The following is a 27,460-nucleotide window of genomic DNA, read 5'->3' as shown; positions in this document are numbered from 1 at the left end:
CAGTTGAAATCCCCAGGGGCTGGAAAAACTGCTATTTTCAGGAAAGGGAGAAGGGAACTGGGAAACTATAGGCTGGTGAACTGCATGTCTGTGCCTGCAGAGATTGTAAAATGGATTTTCCTAGAAACTGTGTGAAAACACAAGTGTGATGAGAAGATGATCTGAAACAGCCAGCATGGCTTCACCAAGGACAGATTGTGCCTGACCTGGCCTTCTGCAAAGTAGTCAGTGGTCAAAGAAAGGTAACTAATGTCATCTACCTGGACTTGTGCAAGGCCTTTGATATGTATATCTCTGGTCTGGTGCTCTTTAACTTCTTTATCAAAGGCATATGCTCTTCAATATCTTCATCAGTGAAATACAGTGGGATCAAGCATACCTTCAGAAAGTTTGCAGATCAGGTTGTGTAGTGTGATTAACACACACGAAGGATGGGATGTGAACCAGAGAGACTAAGAAAGGCTTGAGTTGTGGACCCAGGAGAACCTCATGAAGTTCAACAAAGCCAGGCATGCAAGGTTTTGCACCAGGGTTGTGGCAACCCTCACTGTCCGTAAAGGGGACAAAGGATTGAGTACACCCTTGACAGAAAGAGTCAAGGGAGGTGATCCTGCCCTGCTACTCTGTGTTGTTGAGAGTTCATCTGAAGTACTGCATCCAGATGTGGAGTCCTTTTTACTGGGGGGAGACAGTGCTGTTGAAGAGAATGCAGAAGAAGGTCACAAAAATGACCCAAGGGATGGAGCACCTCCACTGTCAGAACAGGCTGAGAAAATTGAGGCAACTAAAAAGACATTAAAAACTAAAATAAGGAACATTCAGACTGGATATAGGAAAATAAGGGCAGTGAAATACTGTCACAGGTTGCCTAGAGATGTGGTGGTAACTGCCTCCCTGAAGACACTCAAGGTCAGGTTAGATGGGGCTCTGAGCAGCCTCATCTAGCTGTAGGAGTCTCTGTTACTTGCAGGGGAGTTGGTCTAGATATTTTTTAAGGGTCCCTTCCAACTCAATTTACTCTATGATTCTATGATTGACAGTGGAATTGTGTGCACCCTCAGCAAGTTTGTGGATGACACCAAGCCGAGTGATGCAGTTTACACAATAGAAGGAAGGGATGCCATCCAAAGAGATTTAGGAGATCTAGACAAGTTTCAAAAGTGGGCCCATGTGAACCCAGTGAGGATCAACAAGGCCAAGTGCAGTGTGTTACATTTGGGTGAGGGCAATAGCAGAGATATGTACAGACTCGGAGAAGAACTAATTGAGAGCAGACCTGCAGAGAAGTAAATTAGAACCCTGATGGATGAAATGTAGAGCATGAACCAACAGTGGTCCAAGTGGAAAATCAGTGGTATCCTGGGCTGCATCAACAGAGGGATGGCCAACGGGAAGAGGGAGGGGATTGACCCCCTCTGCTCTGCCCTTGTGAGGCTTCATCTGCAGTACTGCGTCCAGGTCTAAATGCCCCAGCACAAGATTTGGAGCTGTTGGAATGGGTACAGAGGAGGATCCACAGGATCAGAGTGCTTGAGAATCTCTCTTATGAAGAAATGTTGAAGGAGCTGGGATTGTTCAGCCTGGATAAGAGAAGGCTCTGGGAATACCTCATTGCAGCTTTCCAGTACTTGAAAGGAGCTTATAATCAGGAGGGAGACTGAGTTTTTACGTAATCTGATAATGGCTGAACAAGGGGAAATGATATTAAACTGAGAGAAGGAAGACTTAGATTAAGTATCAAGAGGAACTTCTTCGCTCGGGGAGATGAGGCCCTGGCAAAGGCTGCCCAGAGAAGCTGTGGTGCCCCATCCTTGGAGGTGCTCCAGGCCATGTTGGATGGGGCTCTGGGCAGCCTGAGCTGGTGGGAGGCAACTTGCCTGTGACAGGGCATTGGGACAGAACAGGCTTAAAGTCCCCTTCCAACCCAAGCCTTTCTGTGGTTCTGTCTTTTTTTGAAAATTGCTCATGATGCGATTACTTACAGAATGCCAGTTTTCTCTCCTTATTGTATTAATAACAATTTTTCAAATGATTGCAGTGATTTGCTTGTACACTTAGCAGATATGAAATATGGAGAAAGTTATGAATTGGGATGTTCCTATACCCTAACTAAAAGCCAAATGTATGCATCCTGTTGAGCCCTGTTTGGATGGCTTAGACATAAGGTCAACATATCTACATTTATGAAAGCCATATAAATATTTAGATAATACTAAAATATTTGTTTGTGTCTTACAGTGATGTTGTTTCTGCTACAATTCAAAGGTTTTATTGATGGTAAGTTAGCTAAATTGCTTCAAAGTAAGGCAAGAAATTCATTTCCATTATGTAATTCTGTTAAAAAGAAAAACAAACAACTTTTGACTGCTCTGATAATATGTATTCTCTACACACCAGTTGTGGTTTTTATTTAATGAATTAATCAGCAAAGTGATTGTCTTTAGTATAATCTAGTGTTAAAATTTCATCTGTTTTTCTGTTACAGTAGTTCTGAATTAATAACAACATAAACACAAGACATTTTTTTCAAAACCAAAAGATTCATGCATGCAAGGAAGAAGTGAGTACAGAAGGAGGAGAAGAGGGAGAAAGCAGCAGGTGAGGGGGCAGCAAGACAAATTCAGTTAGTGTGGCTCCTTTAAATGGAATAGAATTGCAATACTGTAAGACTTCTGGTGCCCTTGGGACCAGAGTATGACCCAGCTGCTGACCTGGCCCTGGTTTTGCCAGCAGCTAGGGCTCTGTCCTAGTTATGCTGGTGCCCTGTGAGCTGCCATCAGCAGCTCCTACATCCGAACTCCAGCAGCAAAGCTGTCTGCACCTCACTTACGTAAAAAGCTGGAGTGTGGGCATGAGTCAGCGGACTGAACCTCTGCACCTGTATGTATGCAACAGGAGCTATGTGGCCAGAATCCAGTGCTTGGGGATGTCACCTCCCTCTCCAGGGGACATCAATATGGGTCTTCCTTGCCAACAGCATTTTTGTCCTGGTATTCTGATGAGAATAACTGGTAATGCACCAGTGTTTTACTTACCGCTGGGCAGTGTTTACACTATGTTAAGGACTTCTCAGCTTCTCATACTGCCCTGCTAGCAAAGAGAGAGCATGCACAAGTTGGTGGTAGGGGACAGAATCAGGACTTGAAGAAGTCTGACTGAATCCAACCACAAGACATATGTGAATGACACACAGTTTTCTTCCCTATCGCTCATGGCAAGGGGATAAGTGAATGACTGAATGGTCCTTTGCTTTCCAGGCCAAAACAAAACATTCTTTTTTGACATCCAGAGGGAGGCATGAGATAATGATAAATTTGAGCAGAGTGTGTTAGAGTAAGTTATATTTATTCTAAGCATTTTATTCACTTAATAGTTGTTTGTCACAATGTGAATTTATTTGATCTTAAAGTTTATTTATCTGCTTGCAAGTTAGTTCTAAGTAACGCCCCTCTTGCTGTTTATTACCTCTGACTGTTGGCTTGATGTTGGTATTGGTTTTCTCAGTTTGCATGTGATATACATGACATTTGTTTATATTACTCTGGCTGTGAGCCTAATCTGACATTTGTACTCAGTGCTGTTGTTGCCCTTGTTCTTCAAGGATTGTTTTGTGTAAACTTTTATCGAATATAATTTTCACCTTTTGTCCGTTAGGATCAAACTGTGCAGTACACTTCTCCGTTCTCCTTTTCATTCCCTTTCTCATTCTCCCTCCCCTTCCACTTCAGGCTAGCTACAATAGCTCTTAAGAATTTTGAGTATCTATAGGATGTTGAAACCAGCATTCTCCTATTGTACTCCTTCCTGAAAGTGTTTCAGGTTTTGTCTAGGATTAAACAGTCATTTGAGAATGTCACCCAAAGATCTGCCCTGAGGCAAGAGTTGTGAGTGGCAGCATGTGTAGAAGAATATGGGCAGGCACCCAAGATAGTGGCCACTTAAAACAGTACCTTGGAATTTAACTCCTCGACAAGCGCAGAAAAACTGGTTAAATGTTTGAAAAAGGCATGCCATCACTCTTGCAATTCCAAAGGGACACAAATCAGTGCAGCATAATGGGGCATAGCCTATGCCTACCAAGCTGCACCCAAGAATAATCCATGCCCTACAGTAGACACTGCTAATCCAACTCCTACACCTTGCACAATGGTTGAACAAGAAAGCAAACCCTCAGTGATGTCTGTCACTGCTATAGCCAGCAAAAAACAATGAAAATGGGCATCATGTCTTCTAGTAAGGGAAGAAGAAGGTTCTTCTAGGAGGGAGCAGGAGAAAGAATTGGAAGCTGTGGGCTGCACCACAGCAGGGCCATTAATGAGGAAGAAAGGAAAGAGAACATAAATCGTAAACAAATCAGAAACTGCCCAATCCCTATCGCTGAGTGAACTCTGAGATATGTGAAAATATTTCAGCCATTGTCCAGATGAGCACGTTGTTACCTGTGTGCTCCAGTGTTGGGATAGTGGAGCCAATATTCAGGAACTGGAAGGTAAGGATGCTAAGCAGATGAGATCTCTCTCTGAAGAAAGGGACAGAAAATTGGAGAAGAAACAAAAGTCCACAGCTTCTGGAGGTGATTTTTGTCAGGCTTGAAGGAGAGGTGTCTATTCATGGAAGATGTTATATGTCACCCAGGCATGTGTACCACTACTGAGAGAGGTATCCAGTCCCTGATGGAATTAGCCATACTGGAGATGATCTACAGAGACTGGGATAACAAGCAAATATCCAGAGATCCAGATGAAGTCCAGTACAGGCACTTTATATGGTGGAATTTTATAGAAATGTGCTATCATCTTATGCCGGCATGCCAGCAATAATGAACTAAACAGTGAATGAATTGTGCAGCGCTATTAAGGAAATATCTCTTCCACATAACAGGCCTTCATCTCAGCAATAGAGAAATTTTCTTTACATATTCAGTGGCTGTGAAAGAAAATGTCTTCCTCCTCATCTATAAGGACCTGTATCTCAGTGATTAGAAGAAAGCATTCCACTGCTCACGAGTGGGGAATAAAGATGGTACACCATCTTCCACCTGTGTAACTTTCCTTCTGAAAGATGGTTTTGCCCTAAAAACAAAGTAAGGTCAAAGGACCTGCACAGAAGAGCCATCATTTAGGAGTACAAAGTGCATCTGGCAAGATGCACATTGCCAGATCCAAATGGATGTTATCAACAGGGTAATTGTTGATCTATTAGTCACGTCGGCAGCTATGCCTCTGTGTACTAGCAAAAAGTAAACACAAGCTTCTTAGACACTGTGGGTTTTTGGAGAACACATATTCTGAATTACGGTCTGATTGTAAGCTGAATGACCCGGAGGGAGAACAATTTCACACTGGGCCTTGAGCAATACGAAGCCTTTGGACAAATTAAACTATTTTTATTCTATTGTATAAAATAATTGAATTGCCAAGGTTGGAAAAGACCTCTAAGATTATTTGGACCAAATGTCCATTTATCACCAATATTGCCCTATTAAACCAAATGCCTTACTACCACATCTATACTGTTCTTGAACAACTCCAGGGATGGTAACTCCATTGCTGCTCTGGACAGCCTGTTCCAGCACCTAACCAGTTTTTCTCAGAAGAAATTCTACATAATATCCAATCTGAACAAGATCTGTATAAAGTCCAACGTGGTACAACTTGAGGCCATCACCTCTCATTCGATCACTAGTTATGAGGGAGAAAAGGACAACCCCCTTGTCACCACAACCTCTTCTCAGGCAGCTGGGGAAAAGAGTATCGTCTCTTCTGAGCCTCCTCTTCAGACTAAACAGTCCCAATTCCCTCAGCTGTTCTCCATAAGATTTGTGCTCCAGACTCTTTGCAGCTTCGTTGATGTCTGTTTTGTAGTGAGGGCCCCAAAGCTGAAGGCCATAGGTGACCTCACCAGAGATGAGTACAGAGGGACAGTCACCTTCCTGCTGGCTGTGCTATTTCTGATACAAGGCAGGATGCCATTGGCATTCTTGGCCACGTGTGCACACAGCTGGCTCATGTTTAGCTGAGAAATGACTGACATCCCCAGATCTATTTCCTCCACACAGCCTTCCAGCCACTCTGCCCCAAGCTTGTAGTGTTGTCTGGAGTTGATGTGTCTTAGGTGCAGGACCTGGTGCTTGGTCTTGTTGAACTTCATTCCACTGATCTCAGCCCTGTCCATATCCCCCTTGTAGGGCCTTCCGACACCTAGGCAGATCAGTACTTCCAGCTTGATGTCATTTGCAAACTCACTGAGGGTGCACTCTGTCTCCTTGTCCAGCTCAGTAAAAATACTGAACAAGACAGGCCTGAATACTAACCCCTGAGGAGCACCACTCATGACCAATCACCAGCTGGATTTAACTCCATTTACCCAGTCCTTCAGCCAGTTCTTTATTCAGCAAAGAGTATACCTGTCCAAGCCGTGGGCTGCCAGCTTCTCCAGGATAATACTATGGGAGACAGCGTGAAAGGCTTTGCTGAAGTCTAGGCAGATAACATCAACAGCCTTTCCCCCATCCACCAGAAGAGTCACTTGGTCATAGAAGGAGGTCAGGTTGGTCAAGCAGGACCTGCCTTTTGTGAACTCATGCTGGCTGGATCTGATTCACTGGTTGTCTTACACATGTTATGTGATCACAGTCAAGACGATCTGTTCCATAACCTTCTCTGGTACTGAGGTCAGGCTGACAGGACTGTAGTTTCCCGAACCCTCCTTATGCCCTTTCTTTTAGATGGGAGTCATGCTGGCAAACCTCCAATCCTCTGGGACCTCTCTGGTTGACCAAGAATGCTGATGGTGGAAAGCAGATTGGCAATCACCTCCACTAGCGTCTTTACCTCTCTCAGGTGGATCCCTTCAAGCCCCATGGACTTGTGACAGACCAGGTGGAGTTGCAGGTCTCTAAATGTTTCCACCTAAATTCGGGTGGGTTTATTCTGCTCCCAATCCCTAATTTCCAGGTTAGGAGGTAGAGTAGCCCAAGGATAACTGGTCTAAATTTTAAAGACAGATGTAAAGAAGGCACCGAGAACCTCAGCATTTTCCTTATCCTCAGTGGTCAAATATAATATAGTAGCCCTTTGATCAGTTTGATCAGGGTAAGATATAAAAAGTGGGTTCTATGCTGCAGCTGGAGAGAACAGTCCCACCTGGAGACTCTGGGGAGACTCAAAGTTAACCCCTAGAATATTGGAGTTGGGGGTACAAAGGATCTGAGGCCCATGTATTCTCCATCTCATAAAGAGATATTGGCAGCATATGAAGTGATCTGAGTTTCTTCAGAATTGGTTTGTACTGAACTACAGCTCCTTTTGGCACCTTGACAGCCTGTTTTGGGCTGGTTGTTCAAAAGGAGGTTTCCCTCCACATCTGATGCAACTAATGCTTTGTGGAATGAGTCATACTGATGACTCAGTGAGATCAAATAAGGAACAGGGAGAAAGCAACATAACCAATTTCATAAAAAACAAAAAACAAAAAACACAACTTTTGAGTCTTTCCGTAGTTGTGGCTCTGATAACGTTTTTATTTTTTCCGTGGAGAGAGTGATAAATAAAATTCCTGTCTTAATATAATTTCAGTAGATAATAATGTGCAATACCGATGCTGGAGGGAGTGTCTGTCGTAGTAGACTGCTCTCATAAGCTGACCTTTGCAGGTTTATTCACTTGTATAGATACCGGGTTTTAATTACACTACATACATGCTTAGTTACACTAGTGTGAATCTTTTTTGTTTGTTTGTTTCCTGTGAGTACTGAGAGAATGAGCTTTATTTTCCTTACATCCCATTAACCCAGCAACTTTCATGAAATCTTTCCCACTTTATTCTGAAATGGAGACAGAGAAATCAAGAGTAAATATAAAAATGTATAAAAATATACATGCATGTATGGGATATGAAAGTAAATAAATAAGGATTCATGTTGTGCACTGAAAATGAGGTCTCATTTTTTCACAAATAATAAGTTAGCTAATTCATTAGGCAGTGACTTACAGCTGTCCATCTACGAATCACTAAGATATCAGTGATGTACCCCAAAGGCCTTTTTTTAATTTCTGCTTTGAATGCCTTTGGCTATGAGAAAGTAATAACTGGCTTCTAAGTACTAGCAACAGCTGCTGTCTGCTGTGGTAGTGCTAATACCTTTTTTTTTTGTCATTTAACATAAAAATATTACCCTTTACACTTACAATTATTAAAAAAAAAAGTCTCTAAAAGACTACTGCAAATTCTGTAGTTGGAGTTTTCATTTCATACAATTCTGTCCGTAAGATGTCTATAGCTGTGATACAAGATTAAAGTTAGCCATTCCAACTATTGTAAAACTGGCAAATGCAATTAATAGTGTGATTAGGTATTGTGCTGTGCCTGGTTTGAAAACAGTACATTATGTTATGCAAAGTGGCTTAATTTCTTGCATTAGTGTTAACACAAAGTGGCTTAATTTCTTGTATGAATGTTAACGCTTTGGAGCTAACACTCCAGTCAATGATCCAGTGTGTCCACAGGGAAGGTTCTTATCATTTAGACAAGAATCATTTTACACTAAATAACTTGCAGAAACATCGCCGGTGAATTTTCTTGACAGTCATAGTGACCAGGTGTAGTCTGTCAGAATCCTAGGTTAAAAATCTCATTAAAGAATTTGTTGAGCTTCAAAAACTGTAGAAAACAGAGGCACTGTCTTCCGAATACATTTCATGTTTAGGAACTCAAATTACTATAACTTCTCCAAGGTCTCTAACATGCTAATCACAAAAATTCAGAAATGCCCTGGAGGAGAAGAATGTTATTTCACACTTACTACCTCATGCCCTGACAATGAGACATGACGGCATCTCTTCCCCATAACATGCCCTTCTCATTGCTGGTGACTTGGCAGTATGCTGTGACCTGTGTGGGTTCTGGACCCCATTTTTTTCCCTGCTTCAAACCAGGCAGCAGCAGACACAGAAACGTTCACTGCGTACAGCATGTTTTGACGTCACTTTTCACAGTGACCTTTTTGTATATTGCTTATCACACAGCTATATGGGATATTTGCTCTCATCGCTCTGTATTTGCTGTATGATGGGGAGAGATCACTGCAAGTTATAGCTGGTCTGGGAAAATGACAGAAATTTAAAAACATAATCTCTGTAGGAATACCAATATTGCCAAAACATTGACCAGACAGGGTGTGAAGTCTGAGCTGGTTTGATGCAAGTTTTAATCTCTCATCAGCTTAAGCATGAAATAATGCATGTTTTTGTATGTGTGTGTGCACGTTGGTTTAGTTTGTCCATTTTTTTAAACAGTCACAGGCTGTTCAGCTCATTGTGGAGTTCAAAAATAAACACAGCAGAAAATAATTTTGTAAACTCTTCATCCACACATGAATTCTTATATTAGATTACAGCCACCCAATCTTACTATTGCTGAAACACAAATCTGTAGTTACTACTACTTAATATTCAGGGAGAGTCTGACTGTACAATAACTTTATCACTCAGTAAATGGCATGGGCTTTGAAATGCATAGAATAAATAGATCTTCCTGACTGGGGAAGATACACAGATGTCTGGTGGGACGTCATATGAGGCCAGACATCATGGTGTTTTTCACATTGTTTATGCGTGCACTGAAGTCAAGGGGAGTCTCTTCTTACTGCATACGTAAAATCCAGTTCTGCTGGAGTATGGTATTTTGATTGTTTTGTGTTGGGGCTGGGCCCAGAGTGTGTTGGAGTGGATCCAGAGGCTGGCTGTGAAAGTGATCAGAGGGCTGGAGTACTTCCCCTGTGGGTCAGACTCAGAGAGTTTGAGCTCTTCAGCCTGGAGAAAAGAGGGCTCCAAGGGAACCTTATAGCGGCCTTCCAGTACCTGAAGGTGGCCTACAGGAAAGCTTGGGAGGGGCTTTTTATAAGGGCATGTCGCAACAGGACGAGAGAAAATGGCTGTAAACTGGAAGAGGGTAGATTTAGACCAGATATTAGAGAGAAGTTATTTACTGTGAGGATGATGAGACACTGGGACAGATTGCCCAGAGAGGTTGTGGATGCCCCCTCCCTGGAAGCATTCAAGGCCAGGCTGAATGGGGCTTTGAGCCCCTCTGGTCTAGAGGGAAGTGTCCCTGTCTATAGCAGGGGAGTTGGAACTACATGATCTTAAAAGTCCCTTGCAATCCAAACCATTCTATGTTGCCACAGAATTCTGTTTTCAGTACCAAAACCAGTAAGAGATGTAACCGTTTTTGTGGATAAAAATGGTAGGATAGCAAATGTATTCCATGATATTACAGGAGGAGTATAAGATATGTTGATTATAAAGGAGTGAGCTATTGACACAGTACCTTGCTGTGATGTGTGCTTTCCATTCAGACCAGAGAAAAGAACAGAAGAGCAAGACACTGAAGGATAAGGAAACAGACACATTGCTTGTGAGCCTCTTCAGACAGGAGCAGAGAGACATGTTCTAAATCTAGAGATGCTTTGAATAATTAATCTGTGTATCTGTGTATTTATCTTGTATAATGCTGTTTACCAGTAGGTTATTCTAGTACTGCTTTTACTCTGTAAAATGAACTTCAGAATGCAGTCCAGCTTAAAAGGAGCAAAATACACTAGATACATGGGTGCTGAATGTGAATTGTTACAGATTCTGACAGTTTGGTTCATTTAAAGCTAGCAGGGGAGAGATGCAAGGATGTAGCACTCTTCTATGCCCAAACATTTGGGGAAGACACTTAATGGCTTACATACCAAAATGCTAGTAAATACTAAATTTCTGAAGAGCTAGTAATTTCAAAAATATAAGTAGTCATCTGTCTTGAACAGCAGTTTAGTTTAGGAGTACCTATAATTATGGTTTTAGTTCAGTACTCAGGCCCTGAAGCATGAATCCTGCAAGCTGCTCAGTACAAGGAGGCTGTTGGGTCTTTGAAGAGCCGCTTTGATGTCTGTGGAACTGATTACATTTGAAGTCAGGTAAGTCTTTGAAATGTTAGGATTATCGTAATGCTTTCCATTCAGAAGACCTAAAAGTGGAAGCTAACATTTAAGAATGTTTTATGAAGGTGCTGTACAGTCTTAGGATGATTTGTAGTCTGTGTAGAACTGTTGCTCTCTGTGGTTAGCTTTGTGAGCTTTCAATGCATCAGGGAATGTGTTGGCTGCTTGCCCTGGTTTGGAGGTTAGCCTTCAGGTAGTCCAAATGTTTGTGCCTTTTAGAGGTCAAAACCAATGGGCTGCTGCTAAGGCACCTAAACCTGTTGCGGAGGCTGAACTTGGTCAGAGGTCTTCCCAGAGCAGACACTACTCAGCTGTAGCCTGTCATTGAAAAGATGACTGACTTAGAGAATTCATCTGTTTGAAACCCAGATGTGCAGGATAACAGCATAGGACAGGCAAACAAACAAACAAACAAAAAAACAAAACCAACCAAACAACAACAACAGAAACAATGGAAAAGAAACAGTGAAAGAAACCATAAGGTAACTACTTTCCAAATTTATTTTAAGAGAAGAATCACAATTTAATCTTACGAAAATCTATAGCTTTCATTACATATAGCCTGGATAGCATAGCAAAAGAAGTTAATTTACCACTAAAAGATGGATGTAGGGAGTTAGTTGCTGCTTCCTTCATCACAGTGGCTGCAGTAAGAATTGGAAATAGAGATGGAATCTACTCCCTTGTAACTGCTTCCCTTATCACCTTTTGATGATTTGTTCCATGTGTATCTGGAGCACTGGAACAAAGAAAACTCTCAATTTTCCATGTTTGTTTGGTTACATATTTCTCATTGCTCAGCTGATGACATCAGAGGAAGCCCCAGAGGATTTTTAACATCTACAAATTCTGTGTTGTTTGTAGCACAATTCTGCTGCACAGAGCCAGGCACAATCATACAAGAGTCTGTATTGATAATTCTTGACTCTGTCCTGGGCATTTCTTTCAGTTCTGTCAGCTGGATTTAAAGATCTGGTAGCAGTCAAGTTGAATGAGTTACCTGTGGGGTAAAGAGATTTATAGACCTCATACATTGTAAGAGTTTTTTCTTAGTTTTGTTTACTTGTTTTTCTTAAGCTGACCATAGACAAAGATGTGTGTTCTACACGTTCAGTGTACTACACTGAACTACACGTAGTTCTACGCTTGTGTTTTGTTGAGTTTTTTGAAACATTTATTTAGTAAGGTGAAAATTTCTTACAAAAATCTTATCAATAAGCTTTGAACATGATCTAGCAGGCAGTATCTTTCGTACTTTGTATCTGACATGTTTATAAGGATGTAGATGATTATGGTGGTACTGATAACTGCCTTATTTAAATGTGGAGAACAAAATACCCCAGGAAGCATAAATTCATAAAACTTAATTTTTCACAACTGGGTAGGTGAGGATCTTTAGGAAATGCTTACAACTGTGATTTTCAGCTAGTGGTTTTGAAAGCAGAAGTCTCCAGCACTTGAGTACTATACTTCTGTGTTTTTGTCTGTTTTTAACTACTTTCTGATCATCATTTTTATTCTAATTTATGTTTTGCCTGAGTTTGGAAGACTTTTTTTCTGACAAAGATTCTCACCAAATTCAGTTCATGCTTACTTTTACTTAATTAGAGCATGCCTTAAGAAAAAATTTTAGTGCAGTGCAGTAGTAGATCTGTCTTTGATCTATAAATGTTCGAGATAGATTCTATTGTGATGCTTTGCAAATTGCTTTTAATAGATAAGGTTTTCAGACAGTGTTGTTGGGCAATCTCTACAAAAGTTAATAGCTTGGCTGTTGCAAGGACACTCATTTTGTCTTCCTGTCACTCTTCTACCAGGCTAAATGTGTAGAGAAAAAACAAGTTGCAAAATGCTGAAATCATGTAGGAGCTTAGTTTGAAGTGATTTGTCTTGAACTACGTGAACTATTCTGATATGTTGGATGCAGCTGTCATAATCTAAGTCACTTCTGAATAACATAGCAGGGAACATAAGGAAATACCTTTGTGCAATGTAATGTCTGAGCCTTCTCAGGCTTTTTTTTAGGGGATTAATGTACTTAGCTGATTTCTCAAATTACGTGTATCTTATATGTATCTTGCATGTTTGATTTAAGTAGGCCTAGCAGAAGGCATTTTCAGCAATTTCTGTCTTAATAACCCAACAGTCACTGCTAATATTGAGACAACAGTGATACATGACTAGAACATGATAAAGAGCTTAGAAGTTTGAAAATAATAGCTTCAAGCTACTTAGCAAGAAAACTGTTGCAAATAAGTAACAAATGGAAAAATCATAAAAGGTTGTATAAATCAAAAAGCAAACACAAACTGCCAAATGAATGAATTTCAAATAAAAATAAATTAGGCTAAAAAAGAAAGAACTAATAGAAAACTTACGAGAAATGGGAAACACAGTTAAAACATTGCTGGATTAAAAAATAAATGAGATAGGAAATTGGAGGAAAGGATGGAAATCATATGGTGAGGAAATAAAAACAAATAAATTGTTTTTAAAATAATTTTGGTGATACAATATAATTAAGCAATTGGGAAAGCTTATATTGACAACATGAAACAAAAATAACAGTGTTATATTAGTGGAGATGTGATACTTTGGACTCACACAAGATTAATGCAAGTTGCATTTGGATTTCAAACGATTCTGCTGATCTTGTTAGAAGATGTTGTATAACTGCTCCTGACGTAAGGATCCAGTGTCCTGATCCAGCTTTGTGGAAGTGGATAAGAGTTCTGCTTTTAACTTTCCCAGAAGATTTATTAGGCCTTAAACCCGCAGGAGCACCAAGTGTTATGCAAATAATGCTTTTATCCTTCCAGATGTTCCCCAAGGCTGTGCGTTGCATACTGCTGCTTTTGACGGCAGTGAGGCAGGGTAATGGTGCTGCCTGCCTCCCAGCTGTGGGCCCTGCCCAAAGCAACTCTGTTTAGAGCTCAGATGGGGGAGAAATGTGATTTAGGGGTTATCATGTCCTTGTCATGTAGTGGTAGCTGACTGCAGATGTGAGCACCTCATGGTAGGTGGTGGTCTGTGCCTGCTTTGTAGGAAATATTTTGAGGACATTAATTTGAGGTCGAGATCAAAGCAAAGCAGTGGTGATGCTGATCTGTGAAGTGCCTCCCTGGGTAATACGGAAATGGGCGAAGCAATACAGTTTTAAACTAATTATGCTTTTAAACTGAAACAGGGAGGAGCTAGGTTAGATGTTAGGAAGAAATTGTTCATTCAGAGGGCACTGAGAAACTTGGACGAGCTGCCCAGGGAAGCTGTGGGTGCCCCATCCCTGGAAGCACTCAAGACCAGGGTGGATGGGGCCCTGGGCAGCCTGAGCTGGTGGGGGGCAGCCTGCCCATGGCAGTGGGTTAGGACTGGATCTTTCAGGTACCTTCCAATTTAAGCCATCCTATGGTGCTATGATTCCACAGTAATAAAAACCAATTCTGTGATTCTATTAACAATAACTTGTGTTTGAGAAGAGGACAGATCAAAAGCAGATTTTTTGTTTGTTTGTTTTTGTTTTTTTGACAAAATCTAAGCTTGTACTCAGAGGGGAAAAAAGACATTAAAAATTCCATCAGTAAATACAACTATCATACACACATACACAAAAAAATAGGTGACTTCTTTAATGAGAACCACAAATACAAGGAGAAATAAATGAACTCCCTAATGAGTCTCCAAGTTACTGTTAATGCTTCTTTTGAGAAGAAATACATTGAATCTCAGACTTCACTCCTGTATTGCATTATCTGTCTTTTTTATGCTAGTCCATTTGTTTGTCAGGATCAGGCAGTAGCAATCTATTTATGTACCTGCAATAACTCTTTTATATTTCCTGTCAGTGAATAATGAGGCTTCTCTAATCACCTGTTTGTGCCATAAGTACTGTGTTCTCTTTTTGTGTGAAAAAATTACTGGATGATAACAGCAAATGATAAAAAAAAACATTTGTAAGCCAGGGCATGTGATTACAGGAGGAAGTGATCTGAATTTTATTTTTGAGGAAAAAAGGAGGAGAAAACCCAACTGAAGTTAACTGCATGAAAAAATGCAGTTCGAAGTTTGGAATTTGGTTGTTGTACCTGGTCAGAAGGGAATAGGAGAACAGTGGTGATCATTCCCCACTGAACAGTCAGTGCACATCAGCAACACTGGCCTGAAGTATCATCACTGTTATCTGCTCAGTTTCTGGGTGTTCTGTGAGAAGAAATTATTATAAGTTGAAAGAAAGTGTTTTCAGATAGAGCAGTGATGACATGTGAGAGAGGGCAGCTGTTCTTGTTAAAAAGTGGGTATTCCGCAAAACGTTTCTGTGTCAGCAACTGTGGACTGGTTGAAAATGAAGGGCTTTGTAGATGCGACAGTGTGCCATACTTCAAACCAGGAAATCCTGTTATCAGTATTGGAAGCATTATCTTATAATATGTCCCAATAAAGTACTAAAAAGTACTGTATTTTCTTTCAAAATCATTGTTCATTTTCAGATAATTTTTTTTTTTTAAGAAACAAATTCAATAAAATTCATACAAATTCAGCAGCAATAATTGCCATAAATACTGAGAGCTGAACAATTATTAAATACAGCCGTAAATTACATATTTGTGACTGTTCATGACCATATCCCTCAGAGCTCTCTTCAGAAATACCAGTATTCTTAGAATTTACATTACTTCTTTTTTTAATCCTATATCCCCTGTACCACAACAGTTCAATTGCTTGAGCAAGTTTCCACACTATGGCAATACTTCATTTTAAAAAGTAGTAAATTTAAACTGTTCTAATTTCAGACTTAATTGTCCAGTAAACTGTTCATTCTCTTGTCTTTTGGAGATTGGAGATTATAGAAAGAAAAATGAATTTTCTAAGAATTTCCACTTTTCCACTTTTCCACTTAGAAACTGTACCTGCACAAAGTCTTTTTTGGAAAAATTATGTTTGTTTATTATAGTTTTCAGTTCTGGAATCTTTTCTTTTAATAATTTTTGCTAAATGAGGTGGTGAACTTGAATTATATTGTTTATAATTTACATACTCCATACATTTATATACTTTATATGTGGATGTGGATATGAGTATTATATTATACTGGTGTGGAGCTAGCATCATACAAATCCATGTAGAGACAGTGTTCTTACTCAAAAAAACTCTGGAGTCATCTTTTCTGGCATTCTATGTATAGAACTGTTGGGATTCAGGAAAGTGGAAAACTGTCAGGAGACAAAGATGTACAGTGACAAAGGCTTATTTCTTACTCTAAATTAACCTAAAAACTGTAATAACTGTTCTTCCCTTTTCTCCTCTACATTTTAATTAAGAGGCATTACTTCCTTTATTATGGACTACAATTATTCAGTGTTTACATATTCATAATATTCAGTACTATGGTATTTGTCATATATCTCCTTTTTTGTTTATATTGTCTACCTTGTCCTGCATTTTTAAAAAATGCGTGCGGACTCAGGCATTAAATGCTGAAAAACAACGATTGCAAGTCAGGCAATACACAGGGGACATCCGGTGTGCAATTAGCCATGCTAATATTACCTGGATGCAGTTTGTAAAGCAAAGCTGAGAATAAATCAAAATATCAGGCCAGTTACACGACACATTCCTTTTATGTTTGCTACTAGTTGAAACCAGAATAAGAGACCAGCTTTATTTTCAGCACCACATGTCAAAAGACATGCTTTTGAGCCTCTGATTTATCAGATATGTTGAAGGGTGGGTCAATGACTTGGTCCTGAGTGTACAAGCAATTGTAGTGTACTTCAGTTCCCTAGATGAGAAATTTTGGTTGTCCTGGGCTGACAAACCAGAAACATTGTTACAGAAACATCTGTCTGTATTCAGAATCCTGTTGAAACAGCATATTTATTTAGCTTAATAGTTAAGGTTCCTCTTAGAACTTACTATACTAGAAGTATCATATTCTCAGTCACTATATTTGTGAATGTCTTTCATTTATGCTGTTCTCAGCTAAACTTCTAGATTTTTCCTTTCCTTTTTCAATACTTTGCCCAGTTCTGTATATTCGTATCTTACTCAAGTATTCTCAAGCTGCAACCGTACTTCATTTAGGTTTTGTATACCAATTAATGCTTGAGTGGTCATCTATGCTGTGTAATCAGGGAAAGCTGTGGAGCAGGGAGGCCAAGTGGCTGCTTAACATGTAGGATGAATAGCACAAGAGAAGGCAAAACACATGTATGTGCCATCAAATAATTTTACATAATCTGGTGTATACATTTGGCCAAATACAGCTCTGGCCGTCTTTGCATCACATTATTCTGCATGGAGTAAGTTGAAAATTTAGTTCTTACCTTGGGCATTTAGTTAAAGTGTACCAAACAGATATGTATTGGAATCTGATCTTTATCAAAAGAGGGTGGCCAGCAGGGAGAGAGAGGTGATTGTCCCCCACTACTCTGCCTTTGTGAGGCTTCACCTGGAGTACTGTGTCCAGGCCTAGGGATTCAGGGTGTGGAGTTCTTGGAGCATGTCCGGAGGAGGACCTGAAGATGCTCAGAGGGCTTGAGCACCTCTGCTGTGAAGACATGCTGAGTAAACTGGGCTTGTTAGTCTGAAGAAAGGAATGCTTCAGGGAGATTTCATTGCAGCATTCCAATGCTTGAAGTTAACATAAACAGGAGGGAGACCAAATTTTTACATGGTTTGGTTGTTTCGAGACAAAGGGGAATTGTATTAAACTGAAGAAGTGGAGTGGAGATTTAAGTTAGATGTTAGGAATAAATGATTTCCTCAGAGAGTGGTGAGGTGGTGGCATGCTGCCTAGAGCAGTTGTGGGTGTCCCATCCCTGGAAGCACTTAAGGCCAGGCTGGATGGGGCCCTGGGCAGTCTGAGATGGTGGGGGGCAACCTGCCCACGACAGGGTGTTGGAGCTGGGTGAGCTTAAAGGTCTCTTCTATTCCAAGCCATTTTGTAATTCTTTGATATATTGGTTACTGGAATTTTATATAGTATTTAGGGACAGTTAGCAAAAGAAGAATATTTACAGTAATGGTATGCAGTACAATCTATACCTGAGTCTTTACATGTGCAGAATTTCAAATTTTATTTCTGGGCAGTCTACCCAAATATTTTAAACAATATATACGCACATCTTTCCAGAGATTTTTTGCAAAAATTATCAAAGGAATGTGCATCATTCATCCACGAAGCTCTAATGTTACTGCTAGCTACATCATCTGAAATAAACAAAATTGCTTCTTTATTGTAGCTGACAGTTCTAATGCCATTATTATTTCATATTTTTCACAGGAGGGGCACATATCAAATCACTGCCTATTTATTATTCTGAATGTGTTCGGTAGCATCACTGTCTTACAGAGTCTGAAAGAAAATGATGAAAACCAGCAATACTGTTGTATCTCTGCTGGTGACATTTCTATTTTTGTGTGACAGAACTGTTATGGGGATGGATTTGAGCATTTCTGTAGCCAATAAAAATGCAGGAAGTGAAATGAAGTAAGATCAGGCAGTTGTAACAATGGAAACTTGCAAATATTTGCTTTCATCTCTTTAGTAATGTATAAGGGACGAGCTTGCTGGAGAAGAACTTCAATGGGAAAGTGTATTTAGTGCCTGCATTTCTTTTAAAATAGTTTTCAAGCATGCCAGAGAGCATTGGAAGGCAATCACATGATTGCCTCCAAATCCAGTACTTGCTTTGCAGGTGCTCTGCAACTCACTCTGCAAAGTGGTTCTGGTATGTGTGAGCTACATTAATTTCTGAGGACTTCAGACTACAAGCTCTGCTCTCATGGATACCAAATACCCCTTAAGACCTTTACGTACTCAAGGATCTGATCCAATGACTTGGTTTTCGGGTACTAAATCTGTAACAAAATCTACAAGCTTCATATAATGTAGATACTGAAGCCTGAGCACTGAAATCTTTGAAATACTGATCCACTTGTGCTTTGCCCACCGTTTTAAAATTCATACATAGCCAATGCCAGCTGCTTCAGGTGGCCTGTTTTCAAATATGTTTTCCAGTTTAGAGTATTAATTGAAAACAGAATATTCCTGCATTTTTCTTACAGGTCTTCAAACTTCTGATGGAGATGAAAGTATATGTTTTAATATAAATGAATATATTTAGTGTATATGAGACATATTTAAGGGCTTTCATGTATGCAGCTGGTACTTAGAGTATTTTTTTTAAATTTTGGTGTGTAATGTATTTGCATGTTCTACGTTTTAGCTAGCTACCTAACTTGGGATATTAAGTGGCACCCATTTCTCCAATACTGCTGGCACTTTAAAATGTGGCCAAGTAAACTATTTAAGTGTATGTATAAAAAAAATAGAACTAGAGATAGATGGTGAATTCTTTCCAAATGGTAATAAGAATATGTTTAGAATTCATAGTGTATTATATTATACCATTCTAGTGAAGATAGAAGGATATAATGAATGTAATGAGTTTTAAAAACAGTTAATGATGGCTTTTTAATTGCTCAGCTTTCAAAATTGGATTTATGTTGGATAAGAAAAGATAAATTTGCCAGCACTGAGGAAACTACTAATTGCCTAGCAACCAGTGCCTTAATTTTTTCAAATATAGAGCAAAAGGAAAAGAAAACATTCTTATTTCCATAAATATAGTGCAAGTGAAAGCATGGAGCTAAGTTTATGTGTGTGTATATCTACATTCACACATACTCTGGTGGTTTTAAATAATGAACCACGGAGATGGTGGGGCACAAAAAGGATAAATGAAAGGTAAGAAGAAGAAAGGAAGAAAATCAGAAAGATTTTAACAATCTAAAAGTGATTGTTCAGCAAGTAGAGTATGTTTTAGTTTGGTGTGGTTTGTTCTTTTGCAGAAAGTCCTTTTGCTGGGAAATACCTAAATCTATATCAGGAGATCTGCAAAAAAAGCATGAAATAGGAGTAGTATACTGAAAAATACCACTGATAATTCCTGATTAGCTTTGAAAGCAAAGAACAAGTAACTGGAAATGATAATATATTCACATCGTGATTTGCTGTGTTTCTGAAAGTTTTGATTGAGCAAAACACAACTTAACGGAGAGATACTAGACTGACCTAAGTGCCTTGTATAGAATCTCTCCGCTTAAGCTCTTATTCTCTCCCTTTTCATAACCATTGATCACTCTGTAAATCTGAACAGGTGCAGATCTACTGGTTGGTTGGTTAACATGCTGATGACTGGTGGGTAAGTCTGTTGACATGACTGACAGTTGAAATCAGATTAGTGCTGTGGTGGTTTCACACTGATAGTCAGCTAAACTCCACCACAGTACTTTCTCACTCCATGTCCTCAAAGGAACAAGGGGAGAAAGTGTCGTAAAAAAGGGCTCAAGGATTGAGGTAAGGACAGGGAGATTGCTCACGAAATACTGTCTCAAGCAAACTAACTCAGCATAGGTAGATTAATGTAATTTATTGTCAACAGATAGTAATAAATAAACAGGAGCAGTAAGAACTAAAAACACCTTCCCCATGTACACCCGCTTCTACGTATTCACCCTCAGCAGTTCAGAGAAATGGGGTCAGTTCACCATGCTTTGGTTCTGCTGCCTCTTCATGGAAATTGTGCCCCTGCCACTTCAGGTCACTTCATGATCCCCACAGGCAGCAGCTCTCCCAGCCTTCCTGCTGCATTACGGGCTGCTCTCCTCAGGCTGCAGCTCTGGTCTGGGATGTTGCTGGGGGATGTCCATGGGCTGTGCCCCTCCAGGCCTCACCCACTGCTGCACCGGGGCTCCTCCCTGGCTGCAGGGTACAGCCTGCTCTTCCACGGGCCTCTCCTGGGCTGTAGGGAGCTGCTGCTCCGCACCTGGAGCACCTCCTGCCCTCCTCCTGCATTTCCTCAGTGCCTGCAGGGCCGCTTCTCTCACGGTGCTCACCTCTTTTTCCCAGCTGCTGTCATACACTGGTGTTTCCTCCCTTAACTCTGCTCTCCCAGAGCACACCCAGCATGGCACACGGCTCAGCGCTGGCAGTGGCAGGTCCCTGTTGGAGCAGCTGGAGCTGCTCTGCTATCGTGGAGCACTGCTCGGCTCTGCTCACACAGAACATCCCTGCAGCACCCCCACTACAGAATCCTTGCTGCATAAGGCCAGTACATGTATATGAGGAGTACCTGGGTACTGTTTTTTTGCCTGCTTTTTGCCAACTATGTTATGAAAGGTTGTATTGGTAGGGGTCTGGGTATATGCATTAAAGGCATTCATCTACTTCCCTGCTTGCATAGGGAAGTGTCATTTCTGTCAGCAGAGGCTGGATGTGATCTGAAACTGATAGTGTTGGTCAGCCAGCATAGGGGAACACATCTCTTTTCCTCCAGTGAAACAGTCTCTCAGTGTGTGGTGTCATTCCCCAAACCACATCGCAGTGTATGCACAAAATCTTTTCCACAAATTGCAAAAATATTCAGAAATACATTATATAATCACGCTCCTCTTTTAATCACTTTTGATCCATTTCTTACAAATAATGATTTGAATTGACAGGAAAAGTTCATTTTTTTTCCCCGAAGAGACACTTGACATAGAAATGAACTCTCTGCAACCTAAAAAAGAGAGGAGAATTTCCTTTTTAAGCTGTTTTCTATTTCTACTTGTATTTCATATTGTCAGCTTTCAGATGCTTGCAAAGCCTGTAGCACTAGAGGCTGAAGTACAGTGACCTACTGCTCTTTCACATTCAAATGAATAAAGTAGCTCATGCTGTAGACCTTTAGAAAGGGGAGAGATTATATTTTTTTAAGGCAGGAGGGGATTTATTATGATAGAAATTAATCCCTGCAGGCATTACTTGAGGACTGTATTCTAACCCTGAAAGTAGGGACACACTTCTACAGTATTGTACTACTAGACTAAATCCAAAGCTTAAGACAGCTCTTTATCTTCACTCTGGATTAATGCTTCAGCAAAATCCTACATGTGATATTCTAATGAAAATTCTCTGATTATAAAAATCTGGCTATGTTTTCATAGTGCCATCCTAGATTTTAGAAAATCAGCTGGTGCATCTCCCCAGATGGCTAGGCAAGAAAAACTAAAATTTAAAGAAATACTTAGGACTACTTCACAGGAGTATTTTGCAGTCCCAATTCACAGATACAAGCTGCAGGTACTGTTTATAGTGTGTAAGTGTAGTCTCGATCCCTGAGGCTTTCAGAAAAACAAACAACCACCTCAACCTCCACGAGACCTGTGATAAAATAATGATTTTTTTTTATTTTTTTTTTTTTTAATTCTGAGATTTATGTTTTGTAAATTTTTGCATCAAATTCAGATCTGGATATTTGGCATTAGCGATACTGCTATTTTCCTTGCTGTGCTTTTTAGGAAAGATAGGCCAGAACAATGAAGTGATGGATTTGCTCCTTATGTGAGAGAGCAACACAAATGTATCAAGTTCTGCCGAGGAATGAATGATGAGCAAGTGAGAGGTTAAGGGTGAGAATTAAGGGGCAGACTAATATGTATGACACGATTGTGAGTGTGTACTACAGGCCACCTGATTAGGAGGATGAAGTTGATGAAGCTTTCTACAAACATCTGGAAGTAGCCACATGACTACAAGCGCTGTTTCTCATGGGGGCTTCAGTGCATTGATAACTGCTGGAAAAGGAACACCAGCAGGCATGCACAGTCAAGATAGTGGAAGATAATTTTGACGCAGATAGTGGAGGAGCCAAAGAGGAGAGGTGTGCTGCTGGGTCTTGTTTATAAGAACAGGGAAGGACTGATGGGGAATGTGCATTTTGAAGGTAGCCTTGGATGCAGTGGCTATGAAATAGTGGGGTTTGGGATCTTACATGCAAGAAATAAGGTAATAAGTAGGATTCCAACACTCTCTTCAGAAGAGCCAGGCTTGACCTTTTCAAGGACCTACTTTGAGCTTTCCCATGGGTAATAATATTGAAAGGTAAGGGGGCCTAAGCAAGCTGGGTGACATTCAAGTACCACTTCCTCCAAGCTCAAGATTGATGCATCCATAAGAGTTTGAAATCAGACAAAGGTAATAGGAGACCCACATGGATGAGCAAGGAGATAATGGAAAAACTCAAATGGAACAAGTTTATGGCATCTGGAAAAGGGGTCTGACCACTTGGGAGAAATATGGGAATATTGTCAGGGAATGCGAGCATGTAATGACAAAGGCTAAATTCCACTTGGAATTAAATCTGGCAGGGGAGATCAAGGAAAGCAAGAAGAGCTTCTTTTAAGTATAGCAGTAGCAGTAGGAAGGGTAGGGAAAATGTGGGCCCACTGCTTAATGAGGTGGGTATCCTGGTAACTCAGGATTCTGAGAAGGAATACTTATGGAATGCTTTCTTTGCTTCAGACTTTTCGGCTGAGATTGACCTGCAGGCATCCCATACTCTCCAGAGTGCCTGGAGAAGGGAAGTTCTCTGGTTGAGAAGAATCTGGTCAGAGATTGTGTAGGCAAACTTGACACAAACAAATCCATGAGCTCCAAAAAGAGCTGAGGGAGTTGGCAGAAGTATTTAGCAAACCACTCTGTACTGTTTTTGAAAAGTCATGGAGAATTGGAGTGGTGCTTGAAGACTGGAGGAAAACTAGTGTCACTCTAGTCTTCAAAAAGAGCAGGAACGAGGACCTGGGAAATTACAGGCCAGTCAGCCTGCCTTCTGTCCATGGAAAGTTTATGAGACTACCTATTCTGGATTTAATTTCCAAGTAAATGGAAGAGAAGTGGCATTCACAATGGATTCATGGATTCACCAACAGAAAAATAATGCTTGACCAACCTATTAGTCTTCCACAATGTCATAACAGGTTCAGAAAATGAGGGGAGAGCAGTGAATCTTGTGCACCTTGATTTCAGCAAGGCTTTTGACACTGCCATAATGTCACTGTAGATAGGCTTAGGGAGTCTGGGATAGATGAGTGAGGTGGACTGAGAGCTGGCTGATTGTCAAGAGTACAGAATGTTGTGATCCAGCAGCACAGAGTCTAGTTGGTGACCTGTACAAGCTGTGTTCCCCAAGGTATGTGCTGGGTCCAGTCTTGTTCACCGTCTTCATCTGGACGGTGATCTAAACAAAGAGATAGAAGGTAGCCTCAGCAAATTTGCAGATCATGCAAAGCAGGGAGGAATGGCTGACACACTGGAAGGTTGTGCTGCCATTCAGCAAGACCTGGACAGGCTGGAGGGTTGGGACGGAAACTTGAACTTTAATGGGGTTCCACAAGGGTAAGTGTAGCGTCTTATATCCAGGGAATAATAACTTCATGCATCAGTACAAGTTAGGGACTGGCCTGCTGGAAAGGAGTTCTGTGGAGAAGGATTTGGGTCTCTTGGTAGACTACAGGTTGACCGTGTGCCAGCAGTGTGCCCTTGTGGCCAGGAAGGCATGTGGTAGCCTGAAATGCATTAGAAAATGCTGTAGTCAATAGGTTGAGGGAGGTGATTCCCCCTTCACTCTGCCCCAGTGAGGCCACATCTGATGAACTTAGTCCAGTTCTGGGCTCCTTAGTTCAAGAAAGATAGTGAATTACTGGATAGAGACCTACAGAGGACCTAAAAGATGATGAGAAGCCTGGAGCATCTGCCATTATGATAAATGGCTGTGAGACCTGGGACTATTCAGCTTAGAGAAGACTGAGGGGGGATCTTATCAATGGTTGTAAATATCAATGGTTATAAATATCTGAAGGGTGGGAGTCAAGTGAATGGAGCCAGACTCTTTTCAGTGGTGCCCAGTGACAGGACAAGGGTCAATGGGCACAGAATGGAACACAGGGAGGAAAAATTTCTTTACTGTGAGAGTGACAGAGCACTGAAACAAGCTGTTGGAGTGTCCTCTGAAAATATTCAAGAGCCACTTGAATACTTTCCTGCATAACCTACTGTAGGGAACCTGCCTTAGCAGGAAATTGGACTAGATGTTCTCCAGAGGTCCCTTCCAACCTCTATGCTTCTGTGATTCTCTGATTATGCAATACCCAGTTATCTATTTTCTGAAACTGTGCCAACAATCTGACATGAATATTGAAGTTAGGAGTTAGTTGAACCTTCTTCCTGCATAATAACCAAATCAGCATAGCAAGCAGGCAGAATAGAAGCACCTGAACTACAGACATCTAGAAAATTTCAACTTTTCTTTCAAATAATAAGAGATAAAAAGTTCTCTTTTCACCTTAGGAAAAGCAAATTAGCTGCCTCACCATTGAATCTGAGTAGTAGTTTACAAGTTCCTTAAAAGAACTGCAGAGCTCATCTGTTCTCTTGTTCACATTTTGCATCTCTACACAGGTGTGTCTTTAATATGATTTATTGTTCTGCTTCAATAGTGGTTGAGTGGTGGAGAAATGGATTTGAACTTGAACACTGTACAGATGATTCTGTAAATCAGAAAGCTATTAAAGCTTTTTTTCTGAAAATTGATTTTAACATGAATCTGCTAGTGTTAGCAAGTAATTTCTCAATCTTCTTTTGAAGTTTAGGTGCTCTGTTGGGGTTCAAGACTGAGGTTCATTTGTACTACCCTGAGACAAAATTTCTATTGACTGGTTATTTTCTGGGCTGTTTATTGTTTGGTGCCAACTGGAGATTTCTTCCTGGTAACAAGTTCGGTTCTCATGAAAGGGAGTAGCTATTCATTTTATTTCTTTAGAGTGAGCTTTTAAAATAAGCTATATTTCATGTAGAAGTATAGAGAATTGAATAAAAAACTAGTTCTTGTTTTAGGTAAGAACAAGGGTCCAGTTCTCCCTATGAGTGGTGTCAGCAAATGCATCAGCTCCGTAGCACTATTATGTAGCATACTGGTAAAGGCTGGTGTACCTATCCAAAAACATCTGTGAGTAGCACCCTGAGCTCCTAACATTCATTACCTTTGTGACTGTTTACCTCCCAGTTTTGTCATGCCTTTTGTTTTGATGGGTGTCTGCATCTCCATGGACTCCTGCAGTATTACGCTTACTTCAGTGTAAATTTTTCTAAATCTCACTACTTCAGTATATAATGCATACATTATAATATATAATATAATATAATATAATATATATATATATATAATATAATACATTAATGGGTATATTTAATGTACAGGATGTCAAATGACAAATAAGGATGCTTTTTCATACTTTCTATTTCACAGAATATGCTGTGCTTTTAAATTACAGAAGAAAATGTTCCCAAAAACACACTGCCTTTCTTCTTTCACTGTTTTTTCTTCCAGTTCTGAAATCTGTGATCTGTGTCCATGTGATTTTTTTTTTTTTTTAGGACATGTTTTTTTTTCATTTTTTCAAGCAGATGTTTCTTACAGTAGCACTTCTGCCAGAAATGATAACAGTTATCATTCTATGTATTAAAAGGTAGTTGAAGAAAATTATAATCATTTCAGGCTAATGAATTTGTGAGTAGTGCTTCAGATGCTTCTCCTGTCCCTGATTCATGGCACTGTACCCGAGTTTTTGCCAAATAGATGTGTCCCAGGAACAGACAGAGTGATTCTTTTTTCTTTTCTCATTTGCAGTCATTAGTGACCTGTGATAGCAAGTTGATTCACAAGTAGTAATGGTAACTGACTGAACTATGTAATTTTACAGCAAAACAACTGAGAGTGCTTTACAAATTAATGCATGCCTATGGTTGTGGATGGTACTTCTTGGTTTGCACAGTGCATGTTCTTTAGTCTTCATATCAGAAAACTTGTATCCGTAAACTCTGAATTTCTGTTCTTGTCAAGGATTGATGGGCTAACTGTTACCATCATGATGTGCTGCATTATTTATATACAGCAGCTGGATTCCTTCTTTCAAGTTGTCCTTTGCTGTCAAGCAAAGTATTGCACTATTCAGTAGAGCTTCATATAGCAGTTTATGGAGTCTTACAGGATCAAAAGTGCTCTATATGGAAACGTAAAGTTTGTCAAATCCTTTGCAATTGTTATTCCACCAGTGGATACCTGCTTGTGGAAAGGAGCGTGTCATACATTCAGCATTTTGTTTAAAGAGTGTGGCTTGAGAATGGTTATGTGAAGATATGTCAGGAAGTAGCGTGGATTTACAGAATGGTTTCTCAGTGATGGCATTTAATACGAGTTAAATCATGTCACTAATTGAGTTATTCTTCATGGACAGAAGCAGGCAGACAAGCCTAATTGCTACTAGAGAATGACAATTTAACCTTTTTACTTCAGTTTTGTTGTATGTTTTTAATGAGTTTTGAGTTTTGAGTTTTGAGAAGGAGTGAGAGTTCTTCAGTAAAATACTGATTTCGAGTATGTACTCGAAATTTTGTTCTTCATTTTATTCTTTCTGTCTTGCTTTTTTATTCTTAATCAATCATGATTTCCAAAGACAGCATGGACAAATGATTCCAAGATTTATTTGCCTTAAGAATGTTTTTTAAAAGGTGAAGATGTGAGGAAAAAAGAGCAAATCCTGAAAATGCATAATCTGATCACTTAAATATGTGTTTGCTCCTCAGTCCAATGC

At 40.1% G+C, this 27,460-nt stretch overlaps 1 protein-coding gene and 1 pseudogene across 2 annotated transcripts in view; both read left to right on the top strand.

Annotated features, from left to right (window-relative positions):
• The window catches only part of EDIL3 (EGF like and discoidin domains 3), a 272,911-nt gene that overhangs the window by 47,766 nt on the left and 197,685 nt on the right, over positions 1 to 27,460 (top strand). The gene's annotated exons all lie outside the window — the stretch shown is intronic.
• Positions 490 to 6,727, top strand: LOC146542245 (uncharacterized; annotated as a pseudogene).

This window comes from Meleagris gallopavo, chromosome Z, assembly GCF_905368555.1.
Source record: "Meleagris gallopavo chromosome Z, MGAL_WU_HG_1.1, whole genome shotgun sequence".
Lineage (NCBI taxonomy): Eukaryota > Metazoa > Chordata > Aves > Galliformes > Phasianidae > Meleagris > Meleagris gallopavo.
This window is presented reverse-complemented; position numbering and strand designations above follow the sequence as displayed.